Here is a 17,101-nt window from a genome sequence, read left to right as displayed (position 1 = left end):
ATAAAGATAAAGAGGTATGTGTGGTTGGTTTTTATGATCAGTTTGTGGAGTTTGATATGAAACTTGCAAAGCAACTTGTAGTCATTGTTGAGATACCTAAGATTACCGAAGAGATTCCTAACCTTGATGATACTTGAAAGGTGATTTGTTTTCATGACGAATTAGATGGATCTGACATGGAAATTATAAAGCATCTTATTGTGGATGTAGAGATTGTAATTACAAGGATTTGTATATGGTTGTTGATATGGATCTACATTCATATGTTGCTGCCAAGATGATTAAGAATGTACAAGTTACTGTTGATATGGTTGATATAGATTTCCATATTGTTGCTGATGTATATATGGTTTTGGAATCACATCTTGTTGTACATTATTTTTTTGAGGATATGGATGTTGGTACTAATGTGGATTTGGATGTTGCTAGTGTGGATTCACTAGTTGTTGATGTGGTTGAGGATCTACTTGATATTGTGGATCTATATGTTTGTGATTTTCCATTGGTTGACATGGATGAGGATTTACATGTTGCTCTTATTGTGGATTTCAACTTACATATTACTGAGTTGGTTTTGGATGTTACTAACATGGATTTCATGCTTGAGGATATTGTTGTTGTTGGTTGTGATCAATTACAAGGATTATTGGTGAAGCATTATATTTAGTTTGTTCATAGGAGTGAGCATGTTGATTGGGTTGTTGATATTCATATAATTTTGATGTTTGTATAGATGAAGCTGAGATGGTTCACGTGAAGATTTTTCTTCTATCCAGGATTGATCGAAAACCTTTGGTGAAGATGAAGGTGGTTGGAGAAATTTATTTTGACATCAAAGTATGGGACATACTTTTCTAACTACCTGGGGAGCCTGATGTAGGAGCATCTTGTATCATAAATAAAAGGGGATATGATAAAAAAAATAGAGGAGAGAGAAAGAGATAAAAAATAGAGGAAAATAAATAAATAAATAATAAATAATAAAAAATGGAGAAAAGACGGAAAAAGACATTTAATATTTTCTACGAAGCTGAATTGTGGCTTGGTTTGGTATAAGTAGAGGGTCTTGTCTTATCATTATCGAGTTTAGCATGGAGTAGTTGAGAGGAGTGAAGTATAGAAGAGCTAGTAGTTTTGTCTTGGGAAATGAGGAGATTACTTAGTGGCTTGTGAGCACAAGTTTAGCTCTTGTTGGAGGTTTCTACCAGAGTATTATTGTGCTATAGATCTGAACTAGCTAGGGTTTGGGTTTGATATTGAGGGATTTTGTAGAACTATTATTTGCTTTGTATTTGGCCATAACTGGGAAGGCCTTATAGCCTAACATATTGCATGTAATCAATTATTTTATGAATAAAGAGTTGAGTTTGGTATCAGATCTTGTATCTTGTGTTGTATTTCTATCATGTGCTTATTTTTTTGGGGGCTGGGACATATCCTTTGGGGATTCTCCTACCTTGCACTACACCAAGTGGATAAATTTCTTTTGACATCAAAGTATGGGACATACTTTTCTATCTACCTGGGGAGTTTGATTAGGAGCATCTTGCATCATAAATGAAAGGGGGCATGATAAAAAAATGGATGAGAGAGAAAGTGATGAAAATTAGAGGAGAATAAATTTAAAAATAAAATTGGAGAAAAGAGGGAAAAATACATTTAACGTTTTCTTCTAAGCTAACTTGTGGCTTCAGGGTTTATTTAACATAACTTACTAGGACATCACCTTTAGGGATTCTCCTACCTTGCACTAAACCAAGGAGAATCACCATGCAGCTGAGAAATTACTTTAATATAGAAATTTCAAGGATCTCCCAAGGTTACCAAGAAGCTCAAGGCCTTGTTGTTGTCATTTCTTAAGAATCAAAATAGACACACACAAATTACCCCAACATCACACATGAGTCCCAATAGGAGTTAGAGTGGAAACAATATTAGGTAACCCAAAATCAAGTGATATTTCCCAAGTACACCATGTAACCATAATGATCAAATTTTTTGGAATGCAAGGGTTATACCCGACTGACTCACATACAAAAAAGATAAGCAAATAAAAAATTGATCAAGAAATTTCTCTTAGAATACCCCATTTGTAGCACACCCCAATATGAATGACCATGGGGACCTCAAGTAGAGATAGCCAAATTGCTTAGAAAAGATAATAAAAACCAAAATTAAAATCTCAAATAAATAGAAATCAAATTAAAGTGTAAAATCCATGAAAAGTAAACTTTTTCTAGAGAGATAATTAGTAGGACATGATACCAATAGATCAAAATCAAACATTTGGAAAGATATATCCTTCAAGGAAATTTTGGTAGTACCTAGAGTCTAGATTAAATAGAAAACACAAACCTTTAGGAAAATACTTTGATGAATGAGAATCTCACATGAGGAATTTATGGAGTATATAAAAATGAGAACTAGAGGAACTTATCCAACATGAACTAACATAAGACTAGGCTATGTACAATGATACTGGAGTAGTGACTAATAAGTGATATGGGGGGTGGTATAAACAATTAAGTTGACTAAGATATTTATAAGGATGACACTATACATGAGCTATTTACAGAGGTAGAATATTATGTGGGATGTGTTGCATAGTACATGTTGAGAGTGTAGCATAGTGTGATAATGAAATACCGATATAGTACATGGGAAATAATACATTTGGATCTATTTATATTACATGCAAATATTTGGGATACTATCATACATGGTGGATCTTTTGGATATAGTACATTTGGATCTAGATATAATACAGTTTTTGGATACTTCTACAAGGATGGTGATTTGGTATAGGTGTTTCAATCATGCAATGTTGGAACACCTTGGGGATATGGGTAAGTGGATGGAGGAGTAATTTGAGGATTAGGAGTGAGTTGTGATAGATAATGGGAAGGTCCAACTACACTTGGTGCTTATTGCTAGGTTTTCGCCAAATGACCTAGCCAAGGTGCTTGAATTGCCAAGATTTCACCATTGGATGCTTCTTTTTTTGTTCTTTTCTCTTTTCTCTTTTGTCTCTTTTATTTTTGGATATTTTAATTTTTTTGGTACTTTTTTGGATATTTTGATGATATTTTTATACTTTTTTTAAGGACTAGTAGGGTACATTGAGTGGATCAAATGTATAACTTCTTGAGGTGAATGATATTGGTGGGATCATTCGAAAGTTCACCTTCTAAAGTGGATAATCGATATACTCCTAGGGTCTGGGGTTAGAGTGACCACTCCAGGGTAACTCAAGTAGTTTGACCATGTGATGACACTCCCTAGTATGTATCCTGAGTAACATCCATTGATTTTGTATTTACCTTTGGTGGTGTATTTATTGTGAGTTGTTTCTTATTGATTGTATTGTCATTTATTGTTGATAGTCAACTTTTATTGATGAGTTTCAATTATTCACTAATTTTTTTTTTATTGTAGGAGTTATTAATTGGTGATGTACTCTCTTTGATGATAATTTATATTTGTTAATTATTATGATTTTGACATTTGGCACTTGGTTTGGAAATGTATATTCTTTCTGTGATGATATATTCTTTGGTTTTGATAGTTTACTTGTACTTGCTATCTTAATATTGAATTTGATATGTGGTGTTGGGTTGGTTGATTGTCTTTTTGACTTTGGTCATTGTTCTTTGTCAATAGTTTATGTACCCTCAAGGTAGATTTGGCTATAAGGGTTCCTCTCCTAGGATTAATTTGATTACCTATGTGTGGATCATTCATTATCTTTCCTACATGATGGAAGTGGTGCCTGATTAGGTGGCCACAAGGTTGGGAGGTAGTGACTTCTTACCATTGGGTTTCCCCTCAAATTGGTAGTTATTGGATGTCCACAGATGCAACTATTCCTTTATCATTCTTGTTCTTGTCTTGGAAGTTTCTATTCATCAGATGTATCTATGTATCATGTATCTTGCATTTTGAGATCCTATGGGATGTTGTATTGTATATTTATGTACTTGTATATATTATTGCATACCTTATGACAATCTACAATGGATGATGTTATATCTATAGATGTACTTTATTGTATCAATTGTACTTATGTATTTGTTATTCATTTTATGTTATATACATCTTACTTAGAGTAAAAAATTATTAACAAAATGTATTGAAAATGAATCAACATTAAGGAACTCTTGAGGAATGAAATGTGTATTGTAATTGAATATGTGTTTATTGCTTTCACATTGTTACTTTGATGTTGTTTAAGCTTTCAAAAAATATAGTTTAGTGAATTTTTTTACATATTAGTTTTATTTCTTTTGGGGTCCCAAGTGGGGAATTACACTCTTGATCCAAAAGATGATATGACAACATATGGATCTAGCCATGTAGGCTTAAATTCACCCTTCTTTCTTAATCTATTTTGAACTTTCATGTTCTCTTTTAGTACCATGTCACCCACTTGAAATTGATGGGGTTGAAATTTTTTGTTGAAGTTTCTCTTGAGTCTATTTTGATATACCACTAGGTGGTCATAGGCCCATTTTCATTTCTCATCAAGTAGATCGATTTGGGTGAGTCTAGAAATTCTATAATCATCATCATATATTTCTCCTTGCAAATATATAGGCAGGGATGAGTTTTCCACCTCTATGGGTAAGACAATTTTGACACCATAAATAAAGGAGTATGGGGTTGTGCTTTTGGTTGTATGGAATGAAGTGTGATATACCCAAAGGGAAGCATTAATTTGTAGATGCCAATCATGGGAAAAATCATTGGCAACCTCCTTTCAAATTTTAAGGAGGGTTTTATTGGTTGCCTGTGTTTGATTGTTACCTTGTAACAAGTGTAGGCTTGAAAAGTGGTAATGGATGTGTAGGTAGGAGCACAATTCCTCCATATTAAGGTTTTTAAAACTTCCCTAATATTTTTTGAAGATAGTGGCTAGAACACTAAAGTGGTAAAAAATGTGGTAAGGATGAATTTAAAAAACTTAGACTCATGTGGCATTGACAAGTAGTATTACTTTAACCCACTTGGTGAACTAATCAATAGCTGTGATGATCCATTTGTGGCCATTAGAAGATGAGGGTATGATCACCCTAACAAGGTCAAATCCCCAACATAAAAATGACCATGGTGGTGTGGTGGGTTGAAAATGTTGTGTTGGTGCATGTGTTGGGTTGGCATCTTGCTAACATGGTAGAGACTTCTTGACAAAATCACAATCATCATGTTCTAATGTGGGATAATAATACCCAACCCTTAAGATTTGTCTAGGTAGGACCATACCACTTGTGGAAGAATTGAAAAGTTTGGTGTGTACTTCCTTTAGAGCCATAGTAGCCTTGTTTGAGTCTAAAAACCTAGAAAGGGTATCATGATAACCTTGTTGATATAAGGCATTTGCTACAATAGTATAGTGGGAAGATCTATGAATGACTTTTAGACGTTGGTGTTTTGTAAGATAAGGGGAGATGATACCATCTTTGAGGTAAGCATGAATTTCATGGTATCATAGGGATTATGGACCAACCAAGATGCAAACCATTATGGATTCATCATTTTCATACGTAGGATCATGCAATTACTCAACTAAGAATTGATATAGCATAGATTCACATGAAATGTCTAGGAGTGAGTTGATTGTAGCCATTGAATCAACAACCTTGTTATTTTATCTTGTCTACCATCTTTGATGTAGGAGCATCTTGGGTTACCTTTTCATCTTATTCATCTTTGTTTATTTTTCCAGTAAGTGTCGAGTTGTTGTCATTCCCAACTTCTAGTAGTTGTCGAGTGATAGTTGTTGTCCACTATTTGTTGGGTGTTCCTATATGTGTTGAGTTGTCTGGTCTTGGCTGAGCGTCTTCTTTGTGTGCGGCTATTTAGTTTTGGCTGAGTTGTTTAGTGTTGGCCAAGTTGTTTAGTATTGGATGAGTTTCCTAGTATTGACCATGTCCTTTGGTGGTTGAGTGTTCTTTTATGTACTGAGTGAACCTAATGTTTGGTGATGCTCAATTACTTCTTTGATTGAATTTGTTTGTGATTGGTTCCTAGTGTGAGCTAACTTATGTATTTAATTTAGGTTGTAAATTTAATGTAAAGATCATGTCTTGGGATGTGTGTAAACCATTTTTAAGCTCGACCTTCTCTTATGTAAAGATCTAGAATATTTTGTAAGTCATTTTGGCAAGTATGAGTGTTAGTACACATATGTACCGAAATTTTAAACTTGTAGTTTGAAGTCTTGAACCTTTTAGTTTTAGGTTTTGAACCTCTTTGAACTACTTTGAACTTGGTTCAAAGAAATTCAAAGTGGTTCAAGGGTTCGAAGTGGTTCAAAATACAAAACAGTTGACTCAGGAAAGTTCAAAATGCAAATTTGAAATGCAAATTCAGTTTCCAAAATTTGGAGTCCAAAGTATGAAATTTAGATTCACTGGTTTGAAAAATAGAATCAGAAGATCAAGCCCCATATATTTTTTTTCCAAGTTCAGACACATATGATTAATTAGAAGTCTAAGTTCACAATTCAAATTGCATAATTAAAATTGAGTTCAAGAGTCAAGGTTACTCTTACTCTGCTTCAATAGATCAAAGACTTGCATATTTAGTTTACCCTATCAGGTTTTCATGACCCACAATCTTGAATCCATGCACATGGAGTGAAATACCATGTTTCATCTTGAAAATGCATATGATTTTGGTGTTCAGGCATAGTGATTCATCACCCTCAACTCGAAAATCCCTTTCATTGAATGTGAAAAACACATATTTCAATCAACCTCACAATGGAAGGAAACATATATATTGAAAAGGAAACCATGAAATCAAGTGGTAAGTGCATGAGATCAACTCCCTTGGGAGAATACATGGCATGAAATTTTTCAACACTCACTCAAACACGGTCTTGGGTGGAGGCACATAAGTACACATGAAAGAATACAACCTGCAAGCATGGATTCTCTGATGATAGAAAAGTAGTCATATTTCAGGGGTCATATCTATCAATCCAAGCTTTGGATTGGAATAAATTTTGGATATGTATGGAAAAACCTAGTTCTCTACATCCTTTCAAAGACATTTTTTTCAGATTCATTATGGATCAAAAGTTAAAAGTTTATGAGTGCAACACTATCGGATCAGCAATGACAATCACAAATGTAGATGATAGAAAAATAGTCATATTGCAGGAGGTATAACTCATAATCCAACAATTGGATAAATCTAATTTTTTGATATATTTGAATAAAACTAATTATCTGAATCTTCTCCAAATATTTTGAAAATATTATTGACAAAAGGAAAGTTACACATGCTTTAATATAGTACTATTAGAATCATCCATGAGACCTAGAAAATGATGCCATAAAAATGGCTCCTATTTCGGGGGTCATAAATTTTAATATAAATATTGGATTGAATTAATTTTTATATATGTTTTAGAAATTCTAGTTTTCTAAAACCTCCCCAAACAGTTTTTCCATATTAGTCACAGATCAAAAGTTATGGGTTGATGAGTGTAGTGCTGTCAAAATTTCTTATGATTGTCATGAAAAGATGAAAAGACTTTACAACCAGCAAAGTGCCACCTGTCCCAATTTAATTAGATTGTTTGAGACTTTGGAGAGTTATATTTCCAAATTTTTCATTTTAAAAAGTTATAAAGTATGTGGAGATGAAGGAAGAGACAAAACGTTGGAGGAAAAGAAGAGATATAAGATAATTTAATGGGTAATATTTTCAAGAATCAGTTACATAACAAAAAATCAGCAAGAATGTTATTTATTGTAATGAAAGAGACATAGAAGGGGTTCCACTTTCTCTTTTTCTGATTATAGACTTTGTGCTACAGTAGGAAGGGAGAGTTTTTCAAATTCTTTAGAGCTTCTGAGGGAGAAAAAGTAGGGCTTTGATTATTTTTCTGAACTGTGTGTTGGAAAGGGGGGATATTTTAATTTTGAATGTAATCTAGGAGAGGGAATTCATGTTTCCTTTTTAGATAGTTCTCTTAATGTAGCATGTAAGGAGATCTTCATTTTCTTTCACATTTCTAGAGAAGGGAGACTCAGGAGACAATTGCATACCACAACTTTGTATTTGGGTGATTTTCTTTCCACTGATCGTTATCTTTGCATAACTTTTAGTTTCTCTAAATGCATTCAATATCATGGTTTTCTAAATATATTTGATTTCAAAGTGTCTTTAAATCTTTGATTCTTTGCTTTCTCAGACTTTCTTTCTCTTTGTAATGCAGCATGCAAATGGAATTTGTGTCATTTTGTGTTTACATTCTTGTAGTCATTTAGCTTTTCGTATCTACTTTGTGTTTATGGGTAGATGTTGGTAAACCTTTTATGCTTTTTGGTCAAAAGAATCCATATTTAATTCATTGTAAATCATATATAGGGAGCTCTACCTAATAAATTTAGAGGGCACTTACACTCTTTCAATAGTGAAGTGACCCAATTGTTAGTGTTGATTAGTCTTCTTACTTGGGCATTTGGAGTTATTTTATACATTTTCTTGGAGGACAATCTGTTCACTAACAATGAGTAGAGGTGTTCAGGATTAGGTTAAATGGGGGATGGGATATTTTGGATAGAGTACAAAGTGAGGGGAGCTAGAAGAGTTAGAATGAAGGATTTGAAAAAAATTCTAAGTCTGGAATTTTGTAAATCTTGTTGGCCATAACCTGGAAAGCCTCATAGCCAACATTTATGCTAACAATTTGCTGAATTAATAGTATTTTTTGTTCCTTCTCTCCTTGATGTTGTTTTCTTCCATGGTCCTTACTCTATAGGGTGATTAGATTGTTAGGTATGCCCCTAGCCCTAGCTTTTCAATTCCTCCTTGCATCAATCTCTTTATATGACAACAAATTTTCATCCTTTGTTTATCATCTAGGACCTATTTGATGATGATTTATGAATCACCAAAAGTTTATAATTTTGTGATGTTCCATTCAATGGATATTCCAAGTCCCATAATGAGAGCCTCATATTCTAATATATTTTTGGTGCATAAGAATCTTAGCTTAAAGGCTTTGGGGGTGTCGTCACCTTGAGGGGTGACCAAGAATATCCTTACTCTTGATCCATTAGATGTGTAAGATCCCTTAAAATATTTTTGTATGGAGATTGTGCTTCTATCATACATAGATATTCATCAGGGAATTATATAATCAAAGGATGACCATCTTCTAAGTGTGTATCTACCAATTGATCTACATATTGGATGTCAAACTCCCTAAGAAGAATGACCCACTTTGCTAGATTCCCTATGAGAGATGTCTGTGAGAGCATGTATTTAGTGGGCTAATTTTTGAGATGAGCTTTACTATGTGGCTAAGCATGTAATGTAAAATCTTTTGAGTGGAAAAGGCCATTTCCAAGCATGCTTTTTTCATGAATGAATAGTTGAGTTCATATATGAAAAGTCTACAACTTATGTAGTATAATGCACTCTCTTTTCCATCATCATCTAGTTGAGCTAATAGTGTCCATGGGGCTATTGTTGTAGCTATTATGCACAAGATCAATGGTCTACCTATAACTAGTGGAACTAAGATTTGTAAAATTACCAGACATTGCTTGAGTTTTTTGAATTTATGTTGATAGATATGATCCCACTTAAGGCTTTGATCCATTTTTAGTAGATGTGTCAACGTGTGACATCTATCTGCAAGTTGTGAGATGAATCTATAAATTGGTTGCAACTTTCCTTGTAGACTATAGAGATGTCTTAGTGTTCTAGGAGGAGGCATGTCCATTATAGCTTTGACCTTCTTGGGGTTTATCTCTACACCTCTCCTTGAAATGATGAATCCTATAATCTTCTCTAATGTGATATCAAAGACATATTTTTTTGGATTCAACATGAGATGATATTTTTTCAAGATAACCAAAGGTGTCTTCTAAGTGATATAGATGATCCAATTGTTAGAAATAGGGATTACTAAGAGGTGGGGGGGGTGAATCAGTAATCTACAAACTTTAGTCATTAATTGGATATTATTTCTTACTTTAGACCATGCATAACAAAGCAATAGAGCAATGTTGAACAGTAATAGTAACAATGCACAAAGATAACTCATAACTCCATATTTTGTTAACTAGGGAAACCCTAGCCAAGGGAAAAATCTAGTGGGGATGATACCCACTAGATAATATACTTATATATAAGTTCCTTGTTAGAGGATGGACCCTATTAGGAGTAAATGAGAAAATTCAATATAAGGAGTCCCTATTAGAAGACTTTGAATCCCTATTAGGATATTCCAACCCTATTAGGAGTTGTAGTATAGTAGTTGCAAGATGAGCTCACTGCCCAAACATGCACTTCTAATTACAAGAAGATCTCACTACTCAAACAAGTAATCGAATCAAATATAAGTACTATATCTTCTTCCTTGACTGAGCTCTAATCTTTAACTTGATCTTGGATCACCAAATGGCTCATATAAAACTTTTCATATATCACTTTCAATAGTTCACATATAATCACAATTACAAGATATCACTAATCATAAACACAGTCGTACAATTCATACTTCCACACTCTTATCGCAAAATGTCCTTTGCATAAATACCATACCTTTTCACAAATTGCTGCTGGGTTAGTTAAGACCATAATCTACTTTTCCAACTTATAGTAAACATCTAAGATGTCAACCCTAATTGGACAAGGAATTATCTTGTAAACAAAATAATCCTTTCCTTCAATTTTGTTATCTTGTTTCGCTTCAAACAATATTATCTTTGTTTTGTATAGTTCGTATTGACTTCTAAGGTTATACACATCATTATCAACATGTATACTATCTCCATCTAACTTCACTAGTCATAATATGATGTCAGCAATAAGTTATAAACAAAACAATATACTACTGTAAACTAAATTCTATACTTATACAATTTTCTGATTACCAAAAACTATCTTTATTTATGAGGTTTCTTGTAATCATGTACATCATGTGTTGCCATAAATGCCAAAAATTTCATATCACTATTAGCCAAATATCAACGCTCTCCCTCTTTGGTATTGATGGCAAAAAAAAAGGGAAAATTGATTAAGTGACAAAAACTACATCTAATCTATTATAATCTATTATTGTGTTAAGTTTTTATATATGCCCCCTCTTTTGACAATTCAATTTTCTATAATTACCAATTTTTTGCAATTTCTTCCCCTGTAACATCAATGAAAAAGGTCAAAATGTTAGAAATCTATCCAAAACAAAAATGTTGTCCTTCCTTATACTGATATGATATTCATGCAATCATCAAATTTTTCCTTTAGACTATCCATACCCTTAGTCCATGTCTCCTTGGTGGACTTAGGAAAGGTGAGAATTGCACATAAAGCATATGATGCAATCTCAACTGCATTAAGATATGAATACAGGAAGTTAGAATATGTGTCCTTGGCCTTGACACATTCCTCAAACTACTTCTCAACAAAAGATAATTTCAGAGCAATAGATCCTCTAAACTTAGATATCCTCTTCAAAACTTGTTCCTTTCAAAGTTCTAGATTTTGATATCATTGTGAATACTATCCACTTGTCCTTCAAAATCATCTACTTTGAAAGATAGATGCTAGATTTGGTTGGATAAAGCCTCTAGCTCACTCATCTTTCCTTCTATCTAACTATCAAATTCTTTAGTCAGTTTGTATGATAACATACACTTAATATATAGAGTTTTCCCATCTTGTTGGCATTGAACAGGTAACAAGATTAATCAAATAATTCTTGATGTTTTGCCAGATAGTGCTAAACAAGTTAGCATCATGGGAAATCTATTCCTTTGCCTCTACAACATTTAATAAATTGGTAAACTCTTCATCAAATGATTTCAGTACTTCTTGTGCCCTCTGTTCAGGATCTAAATCGTGTGTTGTACTGCCAAGGTATTGCATAATTTGTCACTAACTTCCATTAAGGTTATCTATAAACTCTTTACTTTCCTATTCTTCTCAGTAAGCATTGTTAGGGATGAGATCAAATTTGTTTGATCATCATCATTAGTAGCTAAACTGGAAAGAGAGAGCAAAGTGGATGAACTAAATGGTTTAGTATCATCATCCCTTTGTTTCTTAGGTGCCTCTTTTGTTCTTCTCTCCTCTTCTTCTTTCTTTTCTCTTTCCTCTCTTTCCTTTACTCTCTTCTCTTCCAAGTTCTTCTTCTCATCTTCCTCTATTTTCTTGTTTTCTTCTTCGAGTAACCTTTTTTCCTTCTTCAATTTGTCTCAAATTGTCCTCAATATCCTCGATGTTTGGTTCATTAGGTTTGGAACCACCAAATGGATTAGTATCATCAATGTTAATGGTAACATTGCTTTGATCAATTTGCATAGTGTCATTGCTCACCGACGCTTCCAAGGTTCTAGGTGCTAGAGAAGATGTTGCCTTTGATTTTGTCAACATTTGACTAATAGTAGCCACATTCTTACTTCTTAGTTTATCCTTTTCACCAACCATGAATATAAATTGTCTCAATTTATTCCTTAAGTATGGTGCGAGCTTATTCAACAATATTTTAATTTCTTCTTCATCATCAATCTTGCAAATAGTTCTAAGCATAAACTTCCAAAGTTCTAGATCTTCTTCCCTTGCATGAGCCTTCTTCTGAATGAGTCTATCATAGACTTTCTAGTTAATTATGCTCTCAAGATTCTTCAATTCTAGATTGTTTGCTATGATATATCTCACAGTAGATATATCAATCTGATCCTTTTCAAAATTGTTATACAAATCATAAAACTTGTTAATTTGAAAAAAGTTACCTTCATTAGCAATAGTAGTGTTGATCTTCTCTATCTTCAACTTCCAAGATTGCCGTGCTTTGCTTGCTGATTGTTTTGCTGGAGTCACTTTCTCTGCTTGCTTGGTTTCTTATTCCTCTACTTCTTCATCACTAAAATCAATTGTCAACAATGTTTTCTATATTTTTCCTAGTCTGGTGGCTTGTTGTTTAACCCTCTTGGTCTTAGTATTTACTACTTCCACCAATCTTTCATATTTTCTTTTTGGTTCACTAGGCTAAACATATGATACTACTGTATACAAAACACTCTGTTCTGAAGACGTTTCTACAATAAATACTGACAAAGGTTGAATTTTTAGTATTCCTTGTTTCATCATTTGTCTTATAGCCTCAAATTCACTCTTTTTCATTCCAGCCTCGGATAGTGCCTTCTTCATTATAGACTCTACTTTCTTGTGTGATACCTTCTCCACAGATGCTTGATAAGATAACTGTGTGATCTCATAATATGTACCAAATCTATATTATACTTTGTCTCTATCTAAATTCAACAATAAATCAATATAACCAAATGCTATATCATTATTTAATTCATAACCTAAGGGATCAAGAAATGTTTCCTGAGGTTCCACTGCTTGAATATAGGTATAATTTGTATCAACCAAAATATAAATGTCATCCTTAAATCTGTCCACGATTGCAGGTGCAATTCTAAATCTCTATTTCATTTCATTCTAAAATATTCTCATTATCAGGTTGCCATTGTCTAATATCTTATCTGTAGGATTCCTTTTGCATTCTTCTGCAATCTTCTCCATTATGCATCTATCACTACTCATTATGTCTTTGATTGATAGATAAGGAAATATTTTAAGTACATGAAATAATATGTGATTGATCAATGATTGGAATCCAAACACACCATTCTTTGTTCTCTTGAGCTTTTCTTGGTTTTCTAAGAGTTGCATTCTCAGTATTTCACTAAGATTCATTTGCTCTTTCTCTACACATATCTTATATGCTACATAGATGAATCCTACTGAAAGTTCATCAATCTCTGAACTTGCACAAACAAAATAGGAAATAATTCTACTCAAAAATCTCACATCATCTTGCTTGGTGGTGCTAATCACCATAGCCTTTCCATTATACACTACTTTAGTATAACTTTCAACTTTCTTCTTGACCAATTTCTCACCTATAGGTACACTACCTTGTTTACTAAGACCAGTTACCTCATGAATAAGGTCGGTAAAAATATCAACTATATTGTCTTACATCCATAATTTCCCATCATGTATCCTACTCAATATCATCTATGTCCACTCATCTATATCTAACTCACAGTAGAAGTGATATTTGAACAAGTCTAATTCCCTTAGATATTCAAATTTGGGTTTCATAGTCATGCCATGATTGAAAACCAATTCCATATCTTTGTTCATGATTTCACTACCAATTGATTCAAACTTACTATTCAAATAACTTCCTACATCTTCAAGATATACTACATTGTTTGGAGTGATAAACAACACTAAGTTAGGGTTTCCTTCAGTAGGTTTTATGGAAACAACTTTTAACTTAGGTCTATCCTCATTCTCAACACTACACACTATTGACATATCCATGATTTTATCAAACAAGAACTTTTATTGAACAAATTTGCTGACAAATGATATAATACCTCTTTCCAAAAATAAGGTTTTCTTCAAAATCACCTTAACAAGTTGCTTCTAAGTGATCTTCACTTCAAATGTGTTCATAATGAAGTGAAAATCAATTTTGTACTCTATTTATTCCATCCACTTGAACTTGCATTAATTGCATACTTTGCAAACACAAAAAAGCTGTCATTGTGCTTTGGAATTAGATAACTACTCAAGATCATCTATCCGATCTTCAAATGTCACATGAGGTTTTCCATAGCTATTTTCCATCATGAAAAAACTCTACTAAACTTTGCATCATGAAATTCTCTAAAAAAACATACTTTTCATCTTCTGTTATAGAATTAACCTTTTTTGTAATACCAGTAACTTTGAATTCCTTCATAACTTGTTCAGATGAGCTCCAAATTATAAGCAAGCTTAGGCATAATCCAAATATAACTAGATACACCTTTTCCAAATTTCACTACCTCTAATTTAATCTCTGGATGAAGTTCTCAAATTCTGATGCTGTGAACAAGCTTAATTCAACTTAGTTAAATCAAACTCAAAAACTGACTTTGATCTTCCTATCTCATCATCATCTATATTTTCCTTTTAGATATCTACTTCTTTTGCAAATGCCTCATTAAGTTCTTGAAGTCCACTAACAATGTTTCTATGTTTCTCATTATCTCTGTTGGTTGTGGAGTTCCTTTCATAGTTCCTTCTATCATTTTCGACATTATTTTCATCATTCCTTCTATTCCCAAAGTTTCTTCCATTTTTCCTTCTATCTTTGAAGTTTTTATCCATTTAGTAGTACTTTTCTACGTGTCCAAAGTTGTTGCATAACTAACATATAGCTATGCTACTTCTAGGATTCTACTGATCATTAGGTGCATGACAATTCTGAGCAATATGTCCTAAGTTGTTACACTTATAACACATGATCTATCTTCTGTCTTCATAAGATCTTCCTTCTTTCGATGTCCTTTCATTAGATCTTCTTCTATCTATAGGGTTAGTATTTCTAGACATTCTACTATTTCTTCTATAATTAAGTTTCCTACAATCAATTGCATTATGACCCATACCATGACAATTGTGACAATAAAAGTTTTTAACATGATTAAATGACTTATTAGTACAATCTCTTTCAAATGACCTATTTCATTACATAAAAATAACTTACCTCTAAATTCATACCTAATTTCCTTAGGAGATTCCACATGCTTTGGTTCATCCAAAATTTCAACTTCCTTGTTTTGCTCAATTTCTTTGGATTTTTTAAAAGATTGACTAGATTCAATCTTATCATCAGATTTTTCTTTTTCTTTCATATCTGATCTAATCTTGGGTTTCTTCATAGACATGTTAATTGGATAACCAAGACTAATCTTATCATAAGTAGGTTTGTATTGACATTGAATCATCAAACTTTTCTTTGCTTGAATAGAGCTTCTCAAGCTGCTGCTTGCACTGAGTTAATTCACCTTTCACAATGGTATTGTACTTATGAAGTTCTTCATGATCTTCTTTCAATTTTTCAAACTCATATGTTTTCTTTGCTAGAATTTCTCTTAGATCTACATTTTTAGTCTTCAAATTAGATTCAACTTTGCTAGGATCATTTCTCAAAGTCAATTTTAGATTTGTAATCTTTAATTCATGCTTCAATATCTTGTACTCTATCTTCAAGTTTGAATAATCATCATCACTAGTTCTAGATTCAATAGATTTAGGCTTGGATTTGAGATGTTCATTCTTTTCCTTCAATTGACCAATGTATACTTTGGAGTCTTCATATTTGTCCTTTAGCTTATCTATTTCTTTAGTAAGGAGCTTATCTCTTTCTTTAGTATGAAGATCAATTTGTTCAGGAGCTTCTTCAAGGTTCTTCATAAACTGTTCCATATCTATAGGGATCTTACTCAAGCTATTAAGCCTCTTCAAAGTAACTATGCTTTGATACTTGTTGCCCTTTTTTGCCCCGCCAAAAAATTGAATTTCAATTGCTGCCCTGCCCAACGGGTATTTCCCATCCTTTATATTATTTTAATGCCTGGGAAATACCAAAATAAAATGATAAAACCTTATGTTTTGTTTTGTTGGCCTGCAACTTTCTGCATCGTCAGATCTGGTACAGATCTATGGTGGGTGCTTTCCCACATTCTCCAAATGCATGGTCTTTAAATATTGCAGGAAAGCCCCTTGGCGACACGTGGTTTAGGTGGGCCCATCTTCTCTGAGCCATCATAGATAGGGTAGACAGGGTGGCAGGTCTAGCTAGCAGATCGATTAGTGCCTGCATTCCCACATTCTGAGCCTCGTCAGACTTCCTGACAATGTGAGGAAGTGCTTTGGTGACACACATCCAGGTGATATCACAACAGATGGTTGTAGAGGTTTAGAAGTTACAGATTCTAAGCACCATCCGATGTGATCTAATCAATGATTAGCGCATGCCCAGAAGATAAAGTTGCAGGGATGATAAACAATGCGAGGAAGCACCTGAAAGATACGTGTCCTTGTGAGCCTAAGGAAATACATCATGGTTAGGGTATTAATAGTTAGCATTAACAGTTGGGCTAGCGGTTATGTGACTATCATGGTCAAGATTTTAAGGAGGAGGCATAGTTAGTTGGTCAACTGCGTGTGGAATTTGCGAGGTGGCAGAATGGAATAAACTAATTGGTCCACGTGGCTTATTTTT

General features: G+C 33.4%; 1 pseudogene; it reads left to right on the top strand.

The window, feature by feature from the left end:
• The first annotated feature begins 235 nt into the window (after nt 1–235).
• The window catches only part of LOC149577592 (conserved oligomeric Golgi complex subunit 4-like), an 88,467-nt pseudogene continuing 71,601 nt past the window's right edge, over nt 236–17,101 (top strand).

Source organism: Cupressus sempervirens, chromosome 1 (assembly GCF_028749045.1).
Source record: "Cupressus sempervirens isolate cs-2001-9-10 chromosome 1, ASM2874904v1, whole genome shotgun sequence".
NCBI classification, from domain to species: Eukaryota; Viridiplantae; Streptophyta; class Pinopsida; order Cupressales; family Cupressaceae; genus Cupressus; species Cupressus sempervirens.
Note: the sequence above shows the minus strand (reverse complement) of the source record. Positions and strands in the feature narration are given on the sequence as shown.